This window comes from Pleurodeles waltl, chromosome 8, assembly GCF_031143425.1.
Source record: "Pleurodeles waltl isolate 20211129_DDA chromosome 8, aPleWal1.hap1.20221129, whole genome shotgun sequence".
NCBI lineage: Eukaryota > Metazoa > Chordata > Amphibia > Caudata > Salamandridae > Pleurodeles > Pleurodeles waltl.
In genome coordinates, this window is record NC_090447.1 from 680,212,006 (window position 1) to 680,239,242 (window position 27,237).

At 47.6% G+C, this 27,237-nt stretch overlaps 1 protein-coding gene across 1 annotated transcript in view; it reads right to left on the bottom strand.

Annotated features, from left to right (window-relative positions):
• Window positions 1–19,973, bottom strand: part of TASL (TLR adaptor interacting with endolysosomal SLC15A4) — a 199,549-nt gene extending 179,576 nt beyond the window's left edge. Inside the window, exon 1 of the mRNA XM_069203158.1 lies at window positions 19,798–19,973. The gene's annotated coding sequence lies outside the window, so the exon portion shown is untranslated. The remainder of the gene's footprint in view (window positions 1–19,797) is intronic.
• Between the last annotated feature and the right edge of the window lie 7,264 nt (window positions 19,974–27,237).

Sequence of the window (27,237 nt, forward strand, 5' to 3'; positions counted from 1 at the left end):
CTCAAGCACCGCTCCGCTGGGCCCTTCATCTCAAGCACCGCTCCGATGGGCCCTTCCTCTCAAGCACCGCTCCGCTGGGCCCTTCCTCTCAAGCACCGCTCCGCTGGGCACCGCCGTCTCTGCACCGCTCCGCTGGGCCCTTCCTCTCAAGCACCACTCCGCTGGGCCCTTCATCTCAAGCACCGCTCCGCTGGGCCCTTCCTCTCAAGCACCGCTCCGCTGGGCCCTTCCTCTCAAGCACCGCTCCGCTGGGCCCTTCATCTCAAGCACCGCTCCGCTGGGCACCACCGACTCTGCACCGCTCCGCTGGGCCCTTCCTCTCAAGCACCGCTCCGTTGGGCCCTTCATCTCAAGCACCGCTCCGCTGGGCACCGCCGTCTCTGCACCGCTCCGCTGGGCCCTTCATCTCAAGCACCGCTCCGCTGGGCCCTTCATCTCAAGCACCGCTCCGCTGGGCCCTTCCTCTCAAGCACCGCTCTGCTGGGCCCTTCATCTCAAGCACCGCTCCGCTGGGCCCTTCCTCTCAAGCACCGCTCCGCTGGGCCCTTCCTCTCAAGCACCGCTCCGCTGGGCACCGCCATCTCTGCACCGCTCCGCTGGGCCCTTCCTCTCAAGCACCGCTCCGCTGGGCCCTTCATCTCAAGCACCGCTCCGCTGGGCACCGCCGTCTCTGCACCGCTCCGCTGGGCCCTTCCTCTCAAGCACCGCTCCGCTGGGCCCTTCCTCTCAAGCACCGCTCGCCCATTTGCAGAAGGGGCAGGCCCGGATCAGTGTCGGGCAGGGCTGCACGATACACTCTGGGCACCAAGACTCCTCCAGTACCAGTGGAGTCTGTCATCCACTTGAGAGACTGTGGCTTTGCACTCCCCAGTATGGCACAGTGGGCAACCCACCCACTGTATAGACTTGTGAGACTGTGGCTTTGCACTCCCCAGGATGGCACAGTGGGCAATCCACCCACTGTAGGGACTTGTGAGACTGTGGCTTTGCACTCCCCAGGATGGCACAGTGGGCAATCCACCCACTGTAGAGACTTGTGAGACTGTGGCTTTGCACTCCCCAGGATGGCACAATGGGCAATCCACCCACTGTAGAGACTTGTGAGACTGTGGCTTTGCACTCCCCAGGATGGCACAGTGGGCAACCCACCCACTGTATAGACTTGAGAGACTGTGGCTTTGCACTCCCCAGGATTAAACAGTGGCCATGGAGACCCCTCGTGGATCTGGCGTCGTGGACTCATCTGGCTGAGGTGCCCCCCCTTCCCTTGCCCCTGAGGTGCCTGTAGTTTTGCTATCTGATGCCCCTGCAGTGTTCTCTCCAATGGATTCGGGTCTCCTGTGTGGGCTTTGCCCATGTGTTGAGGACCATTGGCTCACGTACAATGACTGGAAGCCATTTTTGACGGGACAATTTACATATGTGTATATAGTTATAGTATGTTCGATTTTCTTATTTACTTAGCCTTACAATATATTTGGATTTCAATATCATATTATTTTGTCTTTGCATTCTTCCGGGGGGTTTGGGGGGTGTCACTCTGAGTTGTTGCTCTGCATTGGTGTGTAGGTAGTTGGGGGGGGGGTCGCGTATGTGTGTTCCCGTAATCTTTGCTCCTCCCCCTTCCCCTGTGTCGTAGGTGCAGTACTCACCGTTGTCTTCTGCACCGGCGTTCGTGCTCCTGGTAGAGGAGCAGGTAGACAATTGCTGGTAGGATGTGTAGTTCTGGTTCCATGCTGTCCAGATTCCTCGTGGAGTGTGTAGAGGTGAGCGTTTTCCCGTTCGTAGTCTGTTTCCGCCGTGCTTTTATCGGCGGGGCTCCCGCCCCGGAAAAGGTGGCGGATTGGTGAGTTGTGATAGGGTGGGCGGTACATTGTCTGCCGCCTGTCTGTTGGCAGTGACCGCTGCGCTGTTTGTCTGTACCGCCGTGGCGGTCGGAGTGTTAAAGTGGCGGTCTGTGTTGGTGGTTTCCGCCAGGGTCAGAATTCCATTTTTTTTACCGCCTGCCTGTTGGCGGGTTGGCCGCCGCTTTAACACCGACCGCCAGGGTTGGAATGACCCCCTAAGTAACTTAGCACCCAACCTTTACCAGGTAAAGGTTAGACATATAGGTGACTTATAAGTTACTTAAGTGCAGTGGTAAATGGCTGTGAAATAACGTGGACGTTATTTCCCTCAGGCTGCAAGGGCAGGCCTGTGTAAGAATTGTCAGAGCTCCCTATGGGTGGCAAAAGAAATGCTGCAGCCCACAGGGATCTCCTGGTACCCCAATACCCTGGGTACCTCAGTACCATATACTAGGGAATTATAAGGGTGTTCCAGTATGCCAATGTGAATTGGTGAAATTGGTCACTAGCCTGTTAGTGACAATTTGGAAAGAAATGAGAGAGCATAACCACTGAGGTTCTGGATAGCCGAGCCTCAGTGAGACAGTTAGTCATAACACAGGTAACACATACAGGGCACACTTATGAGCACTGGGGCCCTGGCTGGCAGGGTTCCAGTGACACATACAACTAAAACAACATATATACAGTGAAATATGGGGGTAACATGCCAGGCAAGATGGTACTTTCCTACAGTCATCACACAGGGAACACATACAGGGCACATACTTATGAGCACTGGGGCCCTGCCTGGCAGGGTCCCAGTGACACATAGACTAAAACAACATATATACAGTGAAATATGGGGGTAACATGCCAGGAAAGATGGTACTTTCCTACATAGGGGAACTAGAATTTGCAGTAAGGGTTGTTGTAGTGGGAGGTTTGGTGTTTTTCTTTGGACAACTGGCATCAGTTGTCCAATGGCCTTTGACTTTACACAAATAACACAAAGGCTTTTTAACTTGATTATTGGAAGAGGATTTGGACCCACCACCCCCACCAGAGGATTTTTGTGGGCCTGATGAAGACTCAGTTTTACTTTTGCCCCCACCCTTGTCAGAAGACTTATCATCCGTCTTCTTGCCATCCTTGTCACCCCTTGTATGAACTTTTCTGTTCACTCTTGTTCTGACCCATTTGTCTGCCTTCTTTTCCAATTCTTGGGGAGAGGTCAGATCTGAGTCCACTAGATATTGGTGTAACAAGTCAGACACACAGTTATTCAGAATATGCTCTCTCAGAATAAGATTATACAGGCTTTCATAGTCAGAAACTTTACTGCCATGTAACCACCCCTCCAAGGCCTTCACTGAACAGTCAACAAAGTCTATCAAGTCTTGTGAGGACTCTTTTCTGGTGTCTCTGAACTTAATCCTCTATTGTTCAGTGGTTACACAAAATCCATCCAAGAGTGCATCCTTCAAAACTGCAATATTGTTAGCATCACTTTCTCTAACAGTAACACGCCTATCCCTACCCTTTCCAGTGAAAGATAGCCACAATATAGCAGCCCACTGCCTTTAAGGGACCCCCTGTACCATACAGGCCCTGTCAAGTGCAGCAAACCACTTGTTGATGTCATCCCCCTCCTTGTAAGGGGGGACTATCTTGTGCAGATTCCTGGAATCATGCTCTCTAACAGGATTTCTATCAGGAATACTGCTATTGCTGCCACCATGGGGTCCTAACCCCTATCACTGTGTCTCCTTCTCCAGGTCTAAGGATTCCCTATCTAAGGCCAGCTGTTGCTGTTTAAGCTTCAGTCTGGTCTCTTCAAGTCTCAACTTTTTGAGTTCCCTTTCTAACATATTGTCTTCAGGGTGTGTGGGTTGGGAATGCTTGGACACAGAAGATAAATTGGAAACAACAGAGGGAGATCTGTCCCTAACTGACTGAACGCTAACAACTTGGCCTCCTGGAATAAAGACTCCCCTGCTATGATGGGAACCTCCATTACTACCAACATTACTAGGTGTCCTGCTAAGAGGCAGATTTGGAACAGAACCTTCCCCTCCTCCCTCAAGGAGACCCCCTGAGTCAGAATGGGAGCCTTCTATTAACCTCTTATTTGAAGTGCCTGTTTGGGACTCATCATTCACAATAAGCATGTTAAATAAAAACTCTTTTGTGGGGTTCTTTCCCATCACTAAACCTCTATCTAAGCAGAGACTCCTTGGGCTCTTGTAATTTAAATTGTCATAAGTAGTATTGACCATTTTAAGAGCAGACTCTACATCAGACATGATAGTAAAAGGTTTAGAAATAGTGAGAAGGAAGTAAAAGTTTCAGAATTTTTTAAAGAACAGAGAAAAAAAACTTTTTCTAACTTTTTAGAAACTTTTAGAAGTTTTAGAATACTTTTCAGTACTTAATAGAAAGTGTAAGAGGAGAAAAGCAAAACTTTTTGGTTAGGTGTACATACACTGAACTTGTTTTGTATATTATTGTCTTATGAAAAGTACACAATGACAAAGTGGTAAGTAGTTACAAGTACTTATCCCAACGCTGCACAACGAATGTAGGAGGCTGGCCTGGCTTGTACTTTATTTTTATGACAATATGCCAAAAGTATCTCAGTGAGTACCCTCAGTATGAGGATAAGTTATATACACAAGATATATGTACACAAACCAAAATTATGCAGGTAATAGCAGCAAAAGTAATGCAAGCAGTGTAAAGTTACAATAGATTGCAATAGGAGCACATAGGTATAGGGGCAACACAAACCATATACTCCAAAAGTGGAATGCGAACCACGAATGGATCTCAAACCTATGTGAGCTTGTAGAGGGTCGCTGGGACTGTAAGAAAACAGTGAGCGTTAGAAAAATAGCCCACCACAAGACCCTGAAAGGTAGGTGTAAAGTGCACCTACTACCCCCAGAGAGCACAGAAGTCGTGATAGGGGGATTCTGCAGGAGAGTCAACCACCAGCAATGCAACAACAGCGGATTTCTGGACCTGAGTACCTGTAAGACAAGGGGACCAAGTCCAATAGTTGCAACAGTGTCAAGAGTGGGCAGGAGCCCAGGAAATGCCAGCTGAGGGTGCAAGGAAGCTGCCACCTGTTGGAAGAAGCTTGGAGTTCTGCAAGAAAGAAGAGTACTAGGAACTACCCCCTTTGGAGGATGGATGTCCCATGTTGCGATGCAGCTTGCAGAGGTGTTCCCACACAGAAAGACCGCAAACAAGCCTTGCTAGCTGCAAGGGTTGTGGTTGAGGTTTTTGGGTGCTGCTGTGGCCCAGGAGGGACCAGGATTTCGCCACTTGGAAGAGGAGACGAAGGAGGCGCCCAGCAACGAAGGGAGCCCTCAAGGAAGCAGGCAGCACCCGCAGAAGTACCTGAACAGGCACTTAGAAGAAAAGTGAACTGGAGTCCACCCGAAGTCACAAAAGGGAGTCCCACGATGCCGGAGGACAACTCAGAAGGTTGTGCACTGCAGGAAAGAGTGTTGGGGACCCAGGCTTGGCTGTGCATGAAGGAAATCCTGGAAGAGTGCACAGGAGCCGGAGCAGCTGCAAATCACGCGGTACCCAGCAATGCAGTCTAGCGTGGGGAGGCAAGGACTTACCTCCACCAAACTTGGACTGAAGAGTCACTGGACTGTGGGAGTCACTGGGACAGAGTTGCTGAGTTCCAGGGACCACGCTCATCGTGCTGAGAGGGGACCCAGAGGACCAGTGATGCAGTCTTTTGGTGCCTGCGGTTGCAGGGGGAAGATTCCATCGACCCACAGGATATTTCTTCAGAGCTCCTGGTGCAGAGAGGAGGCAGGCTACCCCCAGAGCATGCACCACCAGGAAACAGTCGAGAAAGCCGGCAGAAAGAGGCGCTACAATGTTGCTGGTAGTCGTCTTTGCTACTTTGTTGCTGTTTTGCAGGCATCCTGGAGCAGTCAACAGTCGATCCTTGGCAGAAGTCGAAGAGGGAAGTGCGGAAGAACTCTGGTGAGCTCTTGCATTCGTTATCTAAAGAATACCCCAGAGGACAGACCCTAAATGACCAGAAAAGGAGGTTTGGCTAACAAGAAAGGAGGATTGGCTTCCAAGAAAGATAGAGCCTATTAGAGGGGGTCTCTGACGTCACATGCTGGCCTGGCCACTCAGAGCAGTTCAGTGTGCCCCCAACACCTCTGAATCCAAGATGGCAGAGGTCTGGGACACATTGGAGGAGCTCTGGGCACCCCCCCTGGGAGGTACTGGTCAGGGGAGTGGTCTCTCCCCTTTCCTTTGTTCAGTTTCGTGCCAGAGCAGGGCTGGGGGATCCCTGAGCATGGTGTAGACTGGCTTATGCAGAGATGGGCACCATCTGTGCCCTTCAAAGCATTTCCAGAGGCTGGGAGAGGCTACTCCTCCCCAGCCCTTCACACCTATTTCCAAAGGGAGAGGGTGTAACACCCTCTCTCAGAGGAAATCCTTTGTTCTGCCTTCCTGGGCCAGGGCTGCCTGGACCCCAGGAGGGCAGAATCTGTCTGAGGGGTTGGCAGCAGCAGCGGTTGCAGTGGAAACCCCGGAAAGGCAGTTTGGCAGCATTTGGGTTCTGTGCTAGAGACCCGGACGATCATGGAATTCTCCCCCCAATACCAGAATGGTATTGGGGTGGCAATTCCATGATCTTAGACATGTTACATGGCTATGTTCGGAGTTACCTTTGTGACGCTATACATAGGTAGTGACCTATGTATAGTGCACGCGTGCAATGGTGTCCCCGCACTCACAAACTCCGGGGAATTTACCCTGAACAATGTGGGGGCACCTTCGTTAGTGCCAGGGTGCCCACACACTAAGTTACTTGGCACCCAACCTTCACCCAGTGAAGGTTAGACATATAGGTGACTTATAAGTTACTTATGTGTAGTGAAAAATGGCTGTGAAATAACGTGGACGTTATTTCACTCAGGCTGCAGTGGCAGACCTGTGTAAGAATTGCCTGAGCTCCCTATGGGTGGCAAAAGAAATGCTGCAGCCCATAGGGATCTCCTGGAACCCCAATACCCTGTGTACCTAAGTACCATATACAAGGGAATTATATGGGTGTACCAGTGTGCCAATGAGAATTGGTCAATTTAGTCACTAGCCTGCAGTGACAAATTTGGAAAGCAGAGAGAGCATAAACACTGAGGTTCTGGTTAGCAGAGCCTCAGTGATACAGTTAGGGACTACACAGGGAACACATACAGGGCACATACTATGAGTATCAGGGTCCTGCCTAGCAGGATCCCAGTGACACAGGGGCTAAAACATACATACATACAGTGAAAATGGGGGTAACATGCCAGGCAAGATGGTACTTTCCTACAGAAGGTATATTAAAAGCCATGGGAATAACAGTGCTGAGTGACCTTGTTTCCGAATGGGGTATTTAATGATTTTCAAGATTATAAAGACAAAGGTGGTGGCTCACTGTAGGAAAGTACCATCTTGCCTGGCATGTTACCCCCATTTTTCACTGTATATATGTTGTTTTAGTTCTATGTGTCACTGGGACCCTGTCAGCCAGGGCCCCAATGCTCATAAGTGTGCCTAATTGTGTTACCTGTGTAGTGACTAACTGTCTCACTGAGGCACTGCTAACCAGAACCTCAGTGGTTATGCTCTCTCATTTCTGTCAAATTGTCACTAACAGGCTAGTGACCAATTTTAACAATTCACATTGGCTTACTGGAACACCCTTATAATTCCCTAGTATATGGTACTGAGGTACCCAGGGTATTGGGGTTCCAGGAGATCCCTATGGGCTGCAGCATTTCTTTTGCCACCCATAGGGAGCTCTGACAATTCTTACACAGGCCTGCCACTGCAGCCTGAGTGAAATAACGTCCACGTTATTTCACAGCCATTTTACACTGCACTTAAGTAACTTATAAGTCACCTATATGTCTAACCTTTACCTGGTAAAGGTTAGGTGCAAAGTTACTTAGTGTGAGGGCACCCTGGCACTAGCCAAGGTGCCCCCACATTGTTCAGGGCCAATTCCCTGGACTTTGTGAGTGCGGGGACACCATTACACGCGTGCACTACATATAGGTCACTACCTATATGTAGCTTCACAATGGTAACTCCGAATATGGCCATGTAACATGTCTATGATCATGGAATTGCCCCCTCTATGCCATCCTGGCATAGTTGGCACAATCCCATGATCCCAGTGGTCTGCAGCACAGACCCTGGTACTGCCAAACTGCCTTTCCTGGGGTTTCACTGCAGCTGCTGCTGCTGCCAACCCCTCAGACAGGTTTCTGCCCTCCTGGGGTCAAGCCAGGCTTGTCCCAGGATGGCAGAACAAAGGACTTCCTCTGAGAGAGGGTGTTACACCCTCTCCCTTTGGAAAATGGTGTGAAGGCAGGGGAGGAGTAGCCTCCCCCAGCCTCTGGAAATGCTTTCATGGGCACATTTGGTGCCCATTTCTGCATAAGCCAGTCTACACCGGTTCAGGGACCCCTTAGCCCTGCTCTGGCGCGAAACTGGACAAAGGAAAGGGGAGTGACCACTCCCCTGACCTGCACCTCCCCTGGGAGGTGTCCAGAGCTCCTCCAGTGTGCTCCAGACCTCTGCCATCTTGGAAACAGAGGTGCTGCTGGCACACTGGACTGCTCTGAGTGGCCAGTGCCACCAGGTGACGTCAGAGACTCCTTCTGATAGGCTCCTTCAGGTGTTGCTAGCCTATCCTCTCTCCTAGGTAGCCAAACCCTCTTTTCTGGCTATTTAGGGTCTCTGTCTCTGGGGAAACTTTAGATAACGAATGCAAGAGCTCCTCAGAGTTCCTCTGCATCTCTCTCTTCACCCTCTGCCAAGGAATCGACTGCTGTCCGCGCTGGAAGCCTGCAAAACTGCAACAAAGTAGCAAAGACGACTACTGCAACTCTGTAACGTTGATCCTGCCGCCTTCTCGACTGTTTTCCTGGTGGTGCATGCTGTGGGGGTAGTCTGCCTCCTCTCTGCACTAGAAGCTCAGAAGAAATCTCCCGTGGGTCGACGGAATCTTCCCCCTGCAACCGCAGGCACCAAAGAACTGCATTACCGGTCTCCTGGGTCTCCTCTCAGCACGACGAGCGAGGTCCCTTGAATCCAGCAACTCTGTCCAAGTGACTCCCACAGTCCAGTGACTCTTCAGTCCAAGTTTGGTAGAGGTAAGTCCTTGCCTCCCCACGCCAGACTGCATTGCTGGGAACTGCGACTTTTGCAGCTACTCCGGCCCCTGTGCACTTCCGGCGGAAATCCTTTGTGCACAGCCAACCTGGGTCCACGGCACTCTAACCTGCATTGCACGACTTTCTAAGTTGGTCCCTGGCGACGTGGGACTCCTTTGTGTAACTTCGGGTGAGCACTGTTTCACGCATCCTTGTAGTGCCTGTTTCTGGCACTTCTCCGGGTGCTACCTGCTGCTGAGAGGGCTCCTTCTCTTGCTCGACGTCCCCTCTGTCTCCTGATGCAATTTGCGACATCCTGGTCCCTCCTGGGCCACAGCAGCTTCCAAAAACCCTTACCGCACGATTTGCAGCTAGCAAGGCTTGTTGGCGGTCTATCGGTGGGAAAACACTTCTGCACGACTCTCCACGGCGTGAGGGATCCGTCCTCTAAAGGGGAAGTCTCTAGCCCTTGTTGTTCCTGCAGAAACCTAAGCTTCTACTATCCAGTAGCAGCTTCTTTGCACCCACACCTGGCATTTCCTGGGCATCTGTCCATCTCCGACTTGCTTGTGACTTTTGGACTTGGTCCCCTTATTCCACAGGTACCCTCGACTGGAAATCCATCGTTGTTGCATTGCTGGTTTGTGTCTTTCCTGCAGTATTCCCCTAGCACGACTTCTTAGTCCCTTGAGGAACTTCAGTGCACTTTGCACTCACTTTTCAGGGTCTTGGGGTGGGCTATTTTTCTAACCCTCACTATTTTCTAATAGTCCCAGCGACCCTCTACAAGGTCACATAGGTTTGGGGTCCATTCGTGGTTCGCATTCCACTTTTGGAGTATATGGTTTGTGTTCCCCTACCCCTATGTGTCCCCATTGCATCCTATTGTAACTATACATTGTTTGCACTGTTTTCTAAGACTATACTGCATATTTTTGGTATTGTGTACACATAACTTGTGTATAGTTGCTATCCTCATACTGAGGGTACACTCTGAGATACTTTGGCATATTGTCATAAAAATAAAGTACCCTTATTTTTAGTATAACTGTGTATTGTGTTTTCTTATGATATTGTGCAAGTGACACTAGTGGTACTGTAGGAGCTTCACTCGTCTCCTAGTTCAGCCTAAGCTGCTCTGCTAAGCTACCATTATCTATCAGCCTATGCTGCTAGACACCCTATACACTAATAAGGGATAACTGGGCCTGGTGCAAGGTGCAAGTACCCCTTGGTACTCACTACAAGCCAGTCCAGCCTCCTACATTGGTTGTGCAGCGGTGGGATAAGTGCTTTGAGACTACTTACCACTTTTGTCATTGTACTTTTCATGAGAGAAAAATATACAAAACAAGTTCAGTGTGTGTACACATAACTAAAAGGTTTTGCATTTCCTCTTTTCACTCTTTTCTAAGTGCTGGAAAGTACTTCTAAACTTTCTAAAAAGTTCTTAAAAGTTTCAAAAGTTTTTTTTTCTGTCTTTCTAAAAGTTCTGAAAACGTTTTTCTCTTTTTCTTTCACTTAAAATATTTCTAAAAAATGTCTGGCACAGGCCAAAATGTTGATCTGTCCAAAATTGCATATGATCACCTTAGCTGGAAAAGAGCAAGGAGTCTCTGCATAGAAAGAGGTTTGAGTGTAGGGAAGAATCCTTCCTTGGAATTATTGCTTAACATGCTTAGAGAACAAGACAAGGCCAAAAGTTCCCCATCTGTTGAAAAAGTAGCTAATGGTTCCCAATCTGATCCAGGGAATCCCCCAGGAAAAGATTCAGGAAAGAAACTTCTCAGCCTGCCCATTACTAGACAGTCTAGCATAGTTGGTACAGAGGTTGAATCACACCATACAGATGGTGTGCTCTCACATTACACTGTTAGCCATGCTGTTAGGGTGCCTTCTGTAAGGGACAGGTCTCCTTCTGTCCATTCTCACCATACTTCAGTGTCTAGGAATGTCCCTCCCACCCACCCTGATGACAGATTGTTAGAAAGGGAGCTCAATAGATTGAGAGTGGAACAAACCAGACTGAAGCTCAAGAAGCAACAGCTGGATTTGGAAAGACAGACCTTAGAAGTAGAGAAGGAAAGACAGAAGTTGGGTTTAGAAACCCATGGTGGCAGCAGCAGTATTCCCCATAGTCATCCTGCAAAAGAGCATGATTCCAGGAATCTGCATAAGATAGTTCCCCCTTATAAGGAGGGGGATGACATTAACAAGTGGTTTGCTGCACTTGAGAGGGCCTGTGTTGTACAGGATGTCCCTCAAAGGCAGTGGGCTGCTATCCTATGGCTATCATTTAGTGGAAAAGGTAGGGATAGGCTCCTTACTGTGAAAGAAAGTGAAGCCAATGATTACAAAGTTCTTAAGAATGCACTCCTGGATGGTTATGGCTTAACCACTGAACAATACAGGATAAAGTTCAGAGAGACCAAAAAGGAGTCTTCACAAGACTGGGTTGATTTCATTGACCATTAAGTGAAGGCCTTGGAGGGGTGGTTACAGGGCAGTAAAGTTACTGATTATGACAGCCTGTATAGCTTGATCCTGAGAGAGCATATTCTTAATAATTGTGTGTCTGATTTGTTGCACCAGTACTTGGTGGACTCTGATCTGACCTCTCCCCAAGAATTGGGAAAGAAGGCAGACAAATGGGTCAGAACAAGGGTGAACAGAAAAGTTCATACAGGGGGTGACAAAGATGGCACTAAGAAGAAGGATGGTAAGTCTTCTGACAAGGGTGGGGACAAATCTAAAAATGAGTCTTCATCAGGTCCACAAAAACACTCTGGTGGGGGTGGTGGGCCCAAATCCTCTTCTAATCAAAACAAGGAAAAGAAACCATGGTGCTATTTATGTAAAATAAAAGGCCATTGGACAACAGATCCCAGTTGTCCAAAGAAAAGCACCAAGCCTCCTACCACTACAACCCCTACTGCTACACCTAGTGTACCTACTAATAGCAGTGGTGGTGGGAGCAAACCTACTAATAGCCAATCTAAGGGAGTAGCTGGGCTCACCTTTGGTAACTTAGTTGGGGTTGGTCTGATTAGGGAGACCACAGAGGCTGTGTTAGTCTCTGAGGGGGCTATTGATTTAGCCACCTTGGTTGCTTGTCCCCTTAACATGGATAAGTACAAGCAACTACCCCTAATAAATGGTGTTAAGGTTCAGGCCTACAGGGAGACTGGTGCCAGTGTCACAATGGTGATAGAGAAACTGGTCCACCCTGAACAACACCTACTTGGTCACCAGTACCAAGTAACCGATGCTCACAACAACACCCTTAGCCACCCCATGGCTGTTGTAAATCTCAACTGTGGGGGGGGGGTTACTGGCCTAAAGAAAGTTGTGGTTGCCTCAGATTTACCTGTAGACTGTCTATTAGGGAATGATTTAGAGACATCAGCTTGGGCAGAAGTGGAGTTGGAGGCTCATGCAGCAATGTTGGGCATTCCAGGGCATATTTTTGCTTTGACAAGGGCTCAGGCCAAAAAGCAAAAAGGACAGGGAAGCTTGGATCCTGGAACAATGGACCAAGTGCTCCCTAAAGCTAGGGCTAGTAGAAGTAAAGCACTACCTACTATCCCTCCCTCTACAGTGGATTCAACTTCAGAGGAAGAAGAATTCCCACCCTGTGTAGAACCTTCACCAGAGGAGCTGGAAGCAGACACTGCGGAGCTTTTGGGTAAAGGGGGCCTGCCAGGGAGGAGCTGAGTGTGGCACAGCAAACCTGTCCCACATTAGAGGGTCTAAGACAGCAAGCTGTCAAACAAGCTAATGGGGATGTCAGTGACTCTCACAGAGTTTTCTGGGAGGACAACCTCTTGTACACTGAGGTAAGGGATCCTAAACCTGGAGCTGCCAGGAGATTAGTCATTCCTCAGGAGTACAGAAAGTTCCTCCTAACTCTTGCTCACGACATTCCCCTAGCTGGACATTTAGGGCAGATGAAAACTTGGGACAGGCTTGTTCCCTTGTTTCATTGGCCTAGAATGTCTGAGGACACAAAAAAATGTTGTAAGTCTTGTGAAACCTGTCAAGCCAGTGGCAAGACAGGTGGCACTAAAAAGGCACCCCTTATTCCACTGCCTGTGGTTGGGGTTCCCTTTGAAAGGGTAGGGGTTGACATAGTTGGTCCCCTTGACCCTCCTACTGCTTCAGGCAATAGGTTTATCTTGGTGGTAGTGGACCATGCCACAAGATATCCTGAAGCAATTCCTTTAAGGACAACTACAGCACCTGCAGTGGCAAAGGCCCTCCTGGGAATATTTTCCAGGGTGGGCTTCCCAAAGGAAGTAGTATCAGACAGGGGAAGCAATTTCATGTCTGCATACTTAAAGGCCATGTGGAAGGAGTGTGGTGTAACTTATAAGTTCACTACACCCTATCATCCACAAACAAATGGACTGGTGGAGAGATTTAACAAAACTCTCAAAGGCATGATTATGGGTCTCCCTGAAAAACTCCGCAGGAGATGGGATATCCTGTTACCATGCCTCCTTTTTGCCTACAGGGAGGTACCAGAGAAAGGAGTGGGCTTCAGCCCCTTTGAACTTCTTTTTGGACACCCTGTTAGGGGTCCACTCACACTTGTCAAGGAGGGTTGGGAACAACCTTTAAAAGCTCCAAAGCAAGATATTGTGGACTATGTACTTGGCCTCAGATCAAGGATGGCTGAGTACATGAAAAAGGCCAGTAAAAACCTTCAGGCCAGCCAACAGCTCCAGAAGCAATGGCATGATCAGAAGGCTGTTTTGGTTCAGTACCAACCAGGGCAGAAAGTGTGGGTCTTGGAGCCTGTGGCCCCAAGAGCACTCTAAGATAACTGGAGTGGACCCCACACAATTGTTGAGAAAAAGGGTGAAGTCACCTATTTAGTTGACTTAGGCACTGCCAGGAGTCCCCTTAGGGTGCTCCATGTCAATCGCCTGAAACCCTACTATGACAGGGCTGATCTCACCCTGCTCATGGCAACTGATGAGGGACAGGAAGAAGACAGTGATCCTCTACCTGATCTCTTCTCTTCCACAGAACAAGATATTCTAGTGGAAGGTGTAGTTTTGGCTGATTGTCTTACTGCTGAGCAGAAAGACCATTGCATAAATCTCCTGGGTCAGTTTTCTGAACTCTTCTCTACTGTGCCAGGTACCACTTCTTGGTGTGAGCACACTATAGATACTGGAGACAGCTTGCCTGTCAAAAGTAAGATCTATAGGCAGCCTGACCATGTCAGGGACTGCATAAAGCAATAGGTGCAGAAAATGCTAGAACTAGGAGTGGTTGAGCACTCTGAAAGTCCATGGACTTCTCCTGTGGTACTTGTACCAAAACCTCATTCCAAAGATGGAAAGAAGGAAATGAGGTTTTGTGTAGACTACAGAGGTCTCAACCAGGTAACCAAAACTGATGCTCACCCTATACCCAGGGCAGATGAGCTCATAGATACACTGGCATCTGCCAAGTATCTAAGCACTTTTGATTTGACTGCAGGGTATTGGCAGATCAAATTATCAGAAGATGCTAAACCTAAAACTGCATTTTCAACCATTGGAGGCCATTACCAGTTCACAGTAATGCCTTTTGGATTGAAAAATGCACCTGCCACTTTTCAGAGGTAGGTGAACACAGTCCTGCAAGGGCTGGAAGCTTTCAGTGCAGCATATTTGGACGATATAGCTGTCTTTAGCTCCAGTTGGGATGATCACCTGGTCCACCTATGGAAAGTTTTGGAGGCCCTGCAAAAGGCAGGCCTCACTATCAAGGATTCAAAGTGCCAGATAGGGCAGGGTAAGGTGGTTTATCTGGGACACCTTGTTGGTGGGGAACAGATTGCACCACTACAGGGGAAAATCCAAACAATTATTGATTGGGTTCCCCCTACTACTCAGACTCAGGTGAGAGCCTTCCTAGGCCTCACTGGGTATTACAGGAGGTTCATTAAGAACTCTGGCTCCATTGCAGCCCCTCTTAATGACCTCACATCCAAGAAAATGCCTAAAAAGGTATTATGGACAGCAAACTGTCAGAAAGCTTTTGAGGAGCTGAAGCAGGCCATGTGCTCTGCACCTGTCCTGAAAAGCCCTTGTTACTCTAAAACATTCTATGTCCAAACTGATGCATCTGAATTAGGAGTAGGGGCAGTCCTATCACAACTTAATTCTGAGGGCCAGGATCAACCTGTTGCTTTTATTAGTAGAAGGTTGACCCCTAGAGAAAAGCGTTGGTCTGCCATTGAGAGGGAGGCCTTTGCTGTGGTCTGGGCACTGAAGAAGTTGAGGCCATACCTGTTTGGCACTCACTTCATTGTTCAGACAGACCACAAACCTCTACTTTGGCTAAAACAAATGAAAGGTGAAAATCCTAAATTGTTGGGGTGGTCCATATCCCTACAGGGGATGGACTATACAGTGGAACATAGACCTGGGAGCAACCACTCCACTGCAGATGGACTCTCCAGATATTTCCACTTAGACAATGAAGACTCATCAGGTCATGGCTAGTCTTATAGTCCTTCGTTTGGGGGGGGGGGTTGTGTAGGAAAGTATCATCTTGCCTGGCATGTTACCCCCATTTTTCACTGTATATATGTTGTTTTAGTTGTAGGTGTCACTGGGACCCTGTCAGCCAGGGCCCCAGTGCTCATAAGTGTGCCTGATTGTGTTACCTGTGTAGTGACTAACTGTCTCACTGAGGCTCTGCTAACCAGAACCTCAGTGGTTATGCTCTCTCATTTCTGTCAAATTGTCACTAACAGGCTAGTGACCAATTTTAACAATTCACATTGGCTTACTGGAACACCCTTATAATTCCCTAGTATATGGTACTGAGGTACCCAGGGTATTGGGTTTCCAGGAGATCCCTATGGGCTGCAGCATTTCTTTTGCCACCCATAGGGAGCTCTGACAATTCTTACACAGGCCTGCCACTGCAGCCTGAGTGAAATAACGTCCACGTTATTTCACAGCCATTTTACACTGCACTTAAGTAACTTATAAGTCACCTATATGTCTAACCTTTACCTGGTAAAAGTTAGGTGCAAAGTTACTTAGTGTGAGGGCACCCTGGCACTAGCCAAGGTGCCCCCACGTTGTTCAGGGCCAATTCCCCGGACTTTGTGAGTGCGGGGGACACCATTACACTTGTGCACTACATATAGGCCACTACCTATATGTAGCTTCACAATGGTAACTCCGAATATGGCCATGTAACATGTCTATGATCATGGAATTGCCCCCCTATGCCATCCTGGCATAGTTGGCACAATCCCATGATCCCAGTGGTCTGTAGCACAGACCCTGGTACTGCCAAACTGCCTTTCCTGGGGTTTCACTGCAGCTGCTGCCAACCCCTCAGACAGGTTTCTGCCCTCCTGGGGTCAAGCCAGGCTTGTTCCAGGATGGCAGAACAAAGGACTTCCTCTAAGAGAGGGTGTTACACCCTCTCCCTTTGGAAAATGGTGTGAAGGCAGGGGAGGAGTAGCCTCCCCCAGCCTCTGGAAATGCTTTCATGGGCACATTTGGTGCCCATTTCTGCATAAGCCAGTCTACACCGGTTCAGGGACCCCTTAGCCCTGCTCTGGCGCGAAACTGGACAAAGGAAAGGGGAGTGACCACTCCCCTGACCTGCACCTCCCCTGGGAGGTGTCCAGAGCTCCTCCAGTGTGGTCCCGACCTCTGCCATTTTGGAAACAGAGGTGCTGCTGGCACACTGGACTGCTCTGAGTGGCCAGTGCCACCAGGTGACGTCAGAGACTCCTTCTGATAGGCTCCTTCAGGTGTTGCTAGCCTATCCTCTCTCCTAGGTAGCCAAACCCTCTTTTCTGGCTATTTAGGGTCTCTGTCTCTGGGGAAACTTTAGATAACGAATGCAAGAGCTCATCGGAGTTCCTCTGCATCTCTCTCTTCACCTTCTGCCAAGGAATCGACTGCTGACCGCGCTGGAAGCCTGCAAAACTGCAACAAAGTAGCAAAGACGACTACTGCAACTCTGTAACGCTGATCCTGCCGCCTTCTCGACTGTTTTCCTGGTGGTGCATGCTGTGGGGGTAGTCTGCCTCCTCTCTGCACTAGAAGCTCCGAAGAAATCTCTCGTGGGTCGACGGAATCTTCCCCCTGCAACTGCAGGCACCAAAGAACTGCATTACCAGTCTCCTGGGTCTCCTCTCAGCACGACGAGCGAGGTCCTTTGAATCCAGCAACTCTGTCCAAGTGACTCCCACAGTCCAGTGACTCTTCAGTCCAAGTTTGGTGGAGGTAAGTCCTTGCCTCCCCACGCCAGACTGCATTGCTGGGAACTGCGACTTTTGCAGCTACTCCGGCCCCTGTGCACTTCCGGTGGAAATCCTTTGTGCACAGCCAAGCCTGGGTCCACAGCACTCTAACCTGCATTGCACAACTTTCTAAGTTGGTCTCCGGCGACGTGGGACTCCTTTGTGTAACTTCGGGTGAGCACCGTTTCACGCATCCTTGTAGTGCCTGTTTCTGGCACTTCTCCGGGTGCTACCTGCTGCTGAGAGGGCTCCATGTCTTGCTCGACGTCCCCTCTGTCTCCTGACGCAATTTGCGACATCCTGGTCCCTCCTGGGCCACAGCAGCATCCAAAAACCCTTACCGCACGATTTGCAGCTAGCAAGGCTTGTTGGCGGTCTTTCGGTGGGAAAACACTTCTGCACGACTCTCCACGGCGTGAGGGATCCGTCCTCTAAAGGGGAAGTCTCTAGCCCTTGTCGTTCCTGCAGAAACCTAAGCTTCTACTATCCAGTAGCAGCTTCTTTGCACCCACACCTGGCATTTCCTGGGCATCTGTCCATCTCCGACTTGCTTGTGACTTTTGGACTTGGTCCCCTTGTTCCACAGGTACCCTCGACTGGAAATCCATTGTTGTTGCATTGCTGGTTTGTGTCTTTCCTGCAGTATTCCCCTATCACGACTTCTTAGTCCTTTGGGGAACTTCAGTGCACTTTGCACTCACTTTTCAGGGTCTTGGGGTGGGCTATTTTTCTAACCCTCACTATTTTCTAATAGTCCCAGCGACCCTCTACAAGGTCACATAGGTTTGGGGTCCATTCGTGGTTCGCATTCCACTTTTGGAGTATCTGGTTTGTGTTGCCCCTACCCCTATGTGTCCCCATTGCATCCTTTTGTAACTATACATTGTTTGCACTGTTTTCTAAGACTATACTGCATATTTTTGGTATTGTGTACATATAACTTGTGTATAGTTGCTATCCTCATACTGAGGGTACACTCTGAGATACTTTGGCATATTGTCATAAAAATAAAGTACCCTTATTTTTAGTATAACTGTGTATTGTGTTTTCTTATGATATTGTGCAAGTGGTACTGTAGGAGCTTCGCTCGTCTCCTAGTTCAGCCTAAGCTGCTCTGCTAAGCTACCATTATCTATCAGCCTAGGCTGCTAGACACCCTATACACTAATAAGGGATAACTGGGCCTGGTGCAAGGTGCAAGTACCCCTTGGTACTCACTACAAGCCAGTCCAGCCTCCTACACTCACCATTGGCAATTATGCCATATTACAGATTGTGGTTGGCGGTCAAATCCGTGAGCCCAGTTTTTTTTATCAGACACCTACAGAATGATCTTTACTTACTACCATGGTTCGAAGAGGGGGAACAGGCCTGACTATTTCCTTTCTGTATGCCGAAATGGTCGCCAATGGAGAAGCCCAAAAATATATAGCGAGATAGGCATGGAAAGCTGAGCTAAGTTTCCCATTGTTTGACACATGTTGGAAGTACTGCCGTTCTCAGGTTGAAAGATGTGCTATTCAATTATAGGCATAACCTGATTCAGGTTAAATTTGTTGATGTTTATATTTCTCCCCTAGGATAATGGTTGAGTGCAAAAAATGTAGAGCTACCAAAGTAATCGTCTTGCATAGGGCATGGTTGTATCTATCAGTGATGGAGTAGTGGTATAAGATATTTGACGGTTTGTGTATGATGGCTGAGGGTACTATTGTTCCATCACCGGCTATTGTGGCACTCATGAGCCATGTAGAGAATCTACCTAAAAAGTGGTTGAATCTGCTCTAAAGCACTGTTAATGGTCAAGAGGATGGTAGCGATGCATTTGGAGCGCTAAACCACCCAAATGTGAAATGTGGTTTAAAGATTTAACGTATTGTAATGAATGGAAGAACAATTACACTGCTATTACTGACTTAGCTGCTCGTCCAAAAACATTTGGGAGCCTCTGCGCTTCCTTTTGCTTTGAAAGGAACCGGACGCCGACATGTGAAACTGTTATATAAGCTATGCTGAACTTTATATACTATCTAAAATTGTTGAAACGAGCTGCCGAATAACTCAGAGTCTAATGATTTAGATTGATGTAATATGGCTATCCCCATGATTCAAGGTATGTTCATTGTTAGCTGCGTCATGTTTATATGTGCTGTTTTTCTCGCTGTTACAGTTGTGTTGTTATTACATTAGAAAATCAAAGATAAAACATTATACATATCAAACAGTGAAGTTGTTTGCTATTTATCTAGCATTTGGCGAAATAGCACAGTCTCTGCTATTTAGCCTGTAGGTGTCTGTATAGTGAATGCTCACTGCTATTTCCTGGGCCACCAACTGATTTAAACGAGATCTCTACTAGATAGCCATGTAAATATTAGAGAAAAATCAGTTAGTGTCCAGTAGCAGGTGAAATAACCGCCATCTTCATATTTCCCACAATATTGCCATGCTATTCACAATAAAATCCAATACAAAACACGCATGTAACATATAGTAATTCACCACATACCTTCGATGACCCGGTTTTTCACGTTCAAACCAGCACTCTACAACTAAAAGGCGATTGTTCTTTTAGTCCACACGATGATTTCAAACTCCTATACAGCTCCTTTTTAAAAAGAACGATTGATGCAGCTTTGACGTTGTCCCCGAGTTTAGTTTCTATAATTTATATAACGGTACGCCCAGGGGAAGTGCTAAAAATATGTGGGTTTGGCTTACATCCGTTGACAGCAAGGCACAAACTAACTTCTTCCTCTTTTTTCGTAGACGACTTTACTTGTGGAGTGAAATCTGTGTCATTTCAAAGAAGCACAGGAAGCGAGTTGTAGTTTATTTAATTTTCTATTAATTTAGATTTTCATCAACAGATCGTGGAAAAATAATGGTTCACATTGTGCACACTGGAATGTCTGCCATCTGCTACCCGTCAACAAATGGAGATCCATTTTGAAAAGCTCTATGATGAGCACGGTGAAGAGTAAAGAGAACAAGCATTGGCTTTGTCATTGATTTTTAGCAGTAGTTGTGAGAAAGTAGCCTCTTTCTAGCCTTGTTACCCCCACTTTTGGCCTGTTTGTGAGTATATGTCAGGGTGTTTTCACTGTCTCACTGGGATCCTGCTAGCCAGGGCCCAGTGCTCATAGTGAAAACCCTTTGTTGTCAGTATGTTTGTTATGTGTCACTGGGACCCTGCTAGCCAGGACCCCAGTGCTCATAAGTTTGTGGCCTATATGTATGTGTTCCCTGTGTGATGCCTAACTGTCTCACTGGGGCTCTGCTAACCAGAACCTCAGTTGTTATGCTCTCTCTGCTTTCCAAATTGTCACTAACAGGCTAATGACCAATTTCACCAATTCACATTGGCATACTGGTACACACATACAATTCCCTAGTATATGGTACTGAGGTACCCAGGGTATTGGGGTTCCAGGAGATCCCTATGGACTGCAGCATTTCTTTTGCCACCCATAGGGAGATTTGACAATTCTTACACAGGCCTGCCAGTGCAGCCTGAGTGAAATAACGTCTTCCTTGCAGAATCCCTCTATCACGACTTCTGTGCTCTCTGGGGGTTGTAGGTGCACTTGACACCTACCTTACAGGGTCTTGGGGTGGGCTATTTTTCTAACCCTCACTGTTTTCTTACAGTCCCAGCGACCCTTTACAAGCTCACATAGGTTTGGGGTCCATTCATGGTTCGCATTCCACTTTTGGAGTATATGGTTTTTGCTGCCCCATACCTATGTGCTCCTATTGCAATCTACTGTAGCCTTACATTGCTTGCATTACTTCCTTTTGCTATTACTGCATATTTTTGGTATTGTGTACATATATCTTGTGTATATTTGGCATCCTCATACTGAGGGTACTCACTGAGATACTTTTGGCATATTGTCATAAAAATAAAGTACCTTTATTTTTAGTATATCTGTGTATTGTGTTTTCCTATGATATTGTGCATATGACACCAGTGGTATAGTAGGAGCTTTGCATGTCTCCTAGTTCAGCCTAAGCTGCTCTGCTATAGCTACCTTCTATCAGCCTAAGCTGCTAGAAACACCTCTTCTACACTAATAAGGGATAACTGGACCTGGTACAGAGTGTAAGTACCCCTTGGTACCCACTACAAACCAGGCCAGCCTCCTACATTGATTGTGCAGTGGTGGGATAAGTACTTGCAACTACTTACCACTTTGTCATTGAGTACTTTTCATAAGAGAATAATATACAAAACAAGTTCAGTGTATGTACACCTAACCAAAAGGTTTTGCTTTTCTTCTCTTAGACTATCTGTTAAGTGCTGAAAAGTACTTCAAAACTTTCTAAAAGTTTCAAAAAGTTGAAAAAGTTTTTTTTCTGTTCTTTAAAAAGTCCTGAAACTTTTTCTCTCTTTTATCTGTCTCTAAACCTTCTTCTATCATGTCTGGTGTAGGAACTTCTCATAATTTGGTCAATACAACTTATGACCACCTTAACTTTAAGAGTCTAAGGAGTCTCTGCATTGATAGAGGTTTAGTGGTTGGAAAGAACCCTTCTAGAGAATTACTGTCTAACATGCTCATTGAGAATGATAAGGCCTTAGCTGGCAGTTCAGTTGAGAAGTTAGGAGATAGCTCATACTCTGACTCAGAGGAGCCCCTTGAGAGAGTGGTACAGGGTTCACTTCCTAATCTGCCCCTTAGCAGGCCACCTAGCATTGCTGGTAGTAATAGAAGCTCCCATCATAGTAGGGAAGGTTTTGTTCCTGAAGGCCAGGTTGTTAGAGTGCCATCTGTTAGGGACAGGTCTCCCTCTGCTCATTCCAATATTTCTTCTGTGTCAAAACATTCCCAACCCACCCACCCTGATGAAACAAATGTTAGAAAGGGAACTAAATAAGTTGAGAGTGGAAGAGACCAGGCTGAAGCTTAAACAGCAACAGCTGGCTCTAGACAGGGAATCCCTAGACTTAGAGAAGGAGAGACAGAGGTTGGGGTTTGGACACCATGGTGGCAGCAGCAGTATTCCTGATAGCAATCCTGTGAGAGGGCATGATTCCAGGAATCTGCACAAGATAGTTCCCCCTTACAAGGAGGGGGATGACATTAACAAGTGGTTTACTGCACTTGAGAGGGCCTGTATGGTACAGGGGGTCCTTCAAAGGCAGTGGGCTGCTATCCTATGGCTATCTTTCAACGGAAAGGGTAGGGATAGGCTCCTTACTGTGAAAGAAAGTGATGCCAATAATTTTACAGTTTTGAAGGATGCACTCTTGGATGGATTTGGCTTTACCACTGAACATTACAGGATTACGTTCAGAGAAACCAGAAAGGAGTCCTCACAAGACTGGGTAGACTTTGTTGACTATTCAGTGAAGGCCTTGGAGGGGTGGTTACATGTCAGTAAAGTTTCTGACTATGAAAGCCTGTACAATCTAATCCTGAGAGAGCATATTCTGAATAACTGTGTGTCTGATTTGTTACACCAATATCTAGTGGACTCAGATCTGACCTCTCCCCAAGAATTGGGAAAGAAGGCAGACAAATGGGTCAGAACAAGAGTGAATAGAAAAGTTCATACAGGGGGTGACAAGGATGGCAAGAAGAAGGATGGTAAGTCTTCAGACAAGGGTGGGGACAAATCTAAAAATGAGTCTTCATCAGGCCCACAAAAACACTCTGGTGGGGGTGGTGGGTCCAAATCCTCTTCTAATCAAGTAAAGAAACCATGGTGCTATTTATGTAAAGTAAAAGGCCATTGGACAACTGATGCCAGTTGTCCAAAGAAAAGCACCAAGCCTCCAACTACCACAACCCCTACTGCAACCTCTAGTGCCCCTAGTAATAGCAGTGGTGGTGGGAGCAAACCTACTAATAGCCAATCCAAGGGAGTAGCTGGGCTCACTTTTGGTAATTTAGTTGGGGTTGGTCTTGTTAGGGAGACCACAGAGGCTGTGTTAGTCTCTGAAGGTGCCATTGATTTGGCCACCTTGGTTGCTTGTCCCCTTAATATGGATAAGTACAAGCAACTTCCCCTAATGAATGGTGTTGAGGTTCAGGCCTACAGGGACACAGGTGCCAGTGTTACCATGGTAATAGAGAAACTGGTACACACTGAACAACACCTACTTGGTCACCAGTACCAAGTGACAGACGCCCATAACAACACTCTTAGCCACCCCATGGCTGTTGTGAATCTCAATTGGGGGGGGGGGGGGGTTTACTGGTCCAAAGAAAGTTGTGGTTGCCTCAGATGTACCTGTAGACTGTCTACTAGGGAATGATTTAGAGACATCAGCTTGGGCAGAAGTGGAGTTGGAGGCTCATGCAGCAATGCTGGGCATTCCTGGGATTATTTTTCCTTTGACAAGGGCTCAGGCCAAAAAGCAAAAAGGACAGGGTGACTTGGATCCTGGAACAATGGACCAAGTGCTCCCTAAAGCTAGGGTTAGTAAGGGTAAATCCCTACCCACTATCCCTCCCTCTACAGATGATTCTACTTCTGAGGAAGAAGAATGTCCCCCCGTGCAGAACCTTCACCAGAGGAGCTGGCAGCAGACACTGCTGAGCTTTTGGGTGGAGGGGGCCTGCCAGGGAGGAGCTGAGTGTGGCACAGCAAACCTGTCCCACATTAGAGGGTCTCAGACAGCAAGCTGTCAAACAGCAAAATGGGGATGTCAGTGACTCACATAGAGTTTACTGGGAGGACAACCTCTTGTACACAGAGGCAAGGGACCCAAAACCTGGAGCAGCCAGGAGACTGGTCATTCCCCTGCAGTACAGAGAGTTCCTCCTAACTCTGGCACACGACATTCCCTTGGCTGGACATTTGGGTCAGATTAAAACATGGGAAAGGCTTGTCCCCCTGTTTCACTGGCCTAGGATGTCAGAGGACACAAAACACTTTTGTAAGTCCTGTGTGACCTGCCAAGCCAGTGGCAAGACTGGTGGAACCCCAAAGGCTCCCCTTATTCCACTACCTGTGGTTGGGGTTCCATTTGAAAGGGTAGGGGTTGACATAGTTGGCCCCCTTGACCCTCCTACTGCTTCAGGCAATAGGTTTATCTTGGTGGTAGTGGACCATGCCACAAGATATCCTGAAGCTATTCCTCTAAGGACCACTACAGCTCCTGCAGTGGCAAAAGCCCTCCTGGGAATTTTTTCCAGGGTGGGCTTCCCAAAAGAGGTTGTATCAGACAGGGGTAGCAACTTTATGTCTGCATACTTGAAGGCCATGTGGAAGGAATGTGGTGTAACATACAAATTCACCACACCTTATCATCTACAAACAAATGGACTGGTAGAGAGGTTTAATAAAACTCTCAAAGGAATGATAATGGGACTCCCTGAAAAACTCAGGAGGAGATGGGATGTCCTGTTACCTTGCCTCCTTTTTGCTTACAGGGAGGTACCCCAGAAAGGAGTGGGCTTTAGCCCCTTTGAACTCTTATTTGGACACCCTGTAAGAGGTCCTCTAACACTTGTAAAGAAGGGTTGGGAACAACCTTTAAAAGCTCCTAAGCAAGACATAGTGGACTATGTACTCGGCCTAAGATCCAGAATGGCTGAGTACATGAAAAAGGCCAGTAAGAATCTTCAAGCCAGCCAAGAACTCCAAAAGCAATGGCATGACCAGAAGGCTGTTCTGATTCAGTACCAACCAGGACAGAAGGTGTGGGTATTGGAGCCTGTGGCCCCAAGAGCACTCCAAGACAAATGGAGTGGACCCCATCTCATTGTTGAAAAGAAGGGAGAGGTCACCTATTTGGCTGACCTGGGCACTGCCAGGGGTCCCCTTAGGGTGCTCCATGTCAACCGCCTGAAACCCTACTATGACAGGGCTGATCTCACCCTGCTCATGGCAAAGGATGAAGGACAGGAAGAAGAGAGTGACCCTCTCCCTGATCTCTTCTCTTCCACAGAACAGGATGCTCTAGTGGAAGGTGTAGTTTTGGCAGACTGTCTTCCTGCTGAGCAGAAAGACAACTGCATAAATCTCCTCGGTCAGCTTTCTGAACTCTTTTCTACTGTGCCAGGTACAGCTTCTTGGTGTGAGCACACTATAGATACTGGAGACCGCATGCCTGTCAAAAGTAAGATCTATAGGCAGTCTGACCATGTCAGAGACTGCATAAAACAAGAAGTTCAGAAAATGCTTGAACTATGAGTGGTTGAGCATTCTGAAAGCCCATGGGCCTCTCCTGTGGTGCTTGTACCAAAGCCTCACTCAAAAGATGGGAAAAGAGAGATGAGGTTTTGTGTAGATTACAGAGGTCTCAACCAGGTAACTAAAACTGATGCTCACCCTATACCCAGGGCAGATGAGCTCATAGATACACTGGCATCTGTCAAGTATGTAAGCACCTTTGATTTGACTGCAGGTTATTGGCAGATCAAGTTATCAGAGGATGCTAAAGCAAAAACTGCATTTTCGACTATTGGAGGGCACTACAAATTCACAGTAATGCCCTTTGGTTTGTAAAATACACCTGCTACTTTTCAGAGATTGGTGAATACAGTCCTACAATGGTTAGAGGCTTTTAGTGCAGCATATCTGGACGATATAGCTGTCTTTAGCTCCACCTGGGATGATCACCTGGTCCACCTATTGAAAGTTTTGGAGGCCCTGCAGAAGGCAGGCCTCACTATCAAGGCTTCAAAGTGCCAGATAGGGCAGGGGAAAGTGGTTTATCTGGGACACCTAGTAGGTGGAGAACAGATTGCACCACTTCAGGAGAAAATCCAGACAATCATGGATTGGGTTCCCCCTACAACTCAGACCCAGGTGAGAGCCTTCTTAGGCCTCACTGGGTATTACAGGAGGTTCATTAAGAACTATGGCTCCATTGCAGCCCCACTTAATGATCTCACTTCCAAAAAGATGCCTAAAAAGGTATTGTGGACAGCTAGCTGTCAGAAAGCTTTTGAGGAGCTCAAACAGGCCATGTGCACTGCACCTGTCCTAAAAAGCCCATGTTACTCCAAGAAATTAATTGTTCAAACTGATGCATCTGAATTAGGGTTAGGGGCAGTCTTATCACAACTCAATTCTGAGGGCCAGGATCAACCTGTTCACTTTTATCAGCAGGAGGTTGACCCCTAGAGAAAAGCGTTGGTCTGCCATAGAGAGGGAGGCCTTTGCTGTGGTCTGGTCACTGAAGAAGTTGAGGCCATACCTGTTTGGCACTCACTTCATTGTTCAGACAGACCACAAACCTCTACTTTGGCTAAAACAAACGAAAGGTGAAAACCCAAAATTGTTGAGGTGGCCCATATCTCTACAGGGACTGGACTATACAGTGGAACATAGACCTGGGAGTACCCACTCCAATGCAGATGGACCCTCCAGATATTTTCACTTAGACAATGAAAACTCATAAGGTCATGGCTAGTCCTATTGTCCTTCGTTTGGGGGGGTTGTGTAGGAAAGTACTATCTTGCCTGGCATGTTACCCCCATATTTCACTGTATATGTTGTTTTAGTGTATGTGTCAATGGGATCCTTGCCGCCGGGGCCCCAGTGCTCATAAGTGTGCCCTGTATGTGTTCCCTGTGTGATGACTAACTGTCTCACTGAGGCTCTGCTAACCAGAACCTCAGTGGTTATGCTCTCTCTGCTTTCTAAATTGTCACTAACAGGCTAGTGACCAATTTCACCAATTCACATTGGCATACTGGTACACCCATATAATTCACTAGTATATGGTACTAAGGTACCCAGGGTATTGGGGTTCCAGGAGATCCCTATGGGCTGCAGCATTTCTTTTGCCACCCATAGGGAGACCTGACAATTCGTACACAGGCCTGCCAGTGCAGCCTGAGTGAAATAACGTCCAAGTAATTTCAAAGCCATTTACCACTGCTCTTAAGTAACTTATAAGTCACCTATATGTCTAACCTTCACCTGGTGAAGGTTGGTTGCAAAGTTACTTAGTGTGTGGGCACCCTGGCACTAGCCAAGGTGCCTT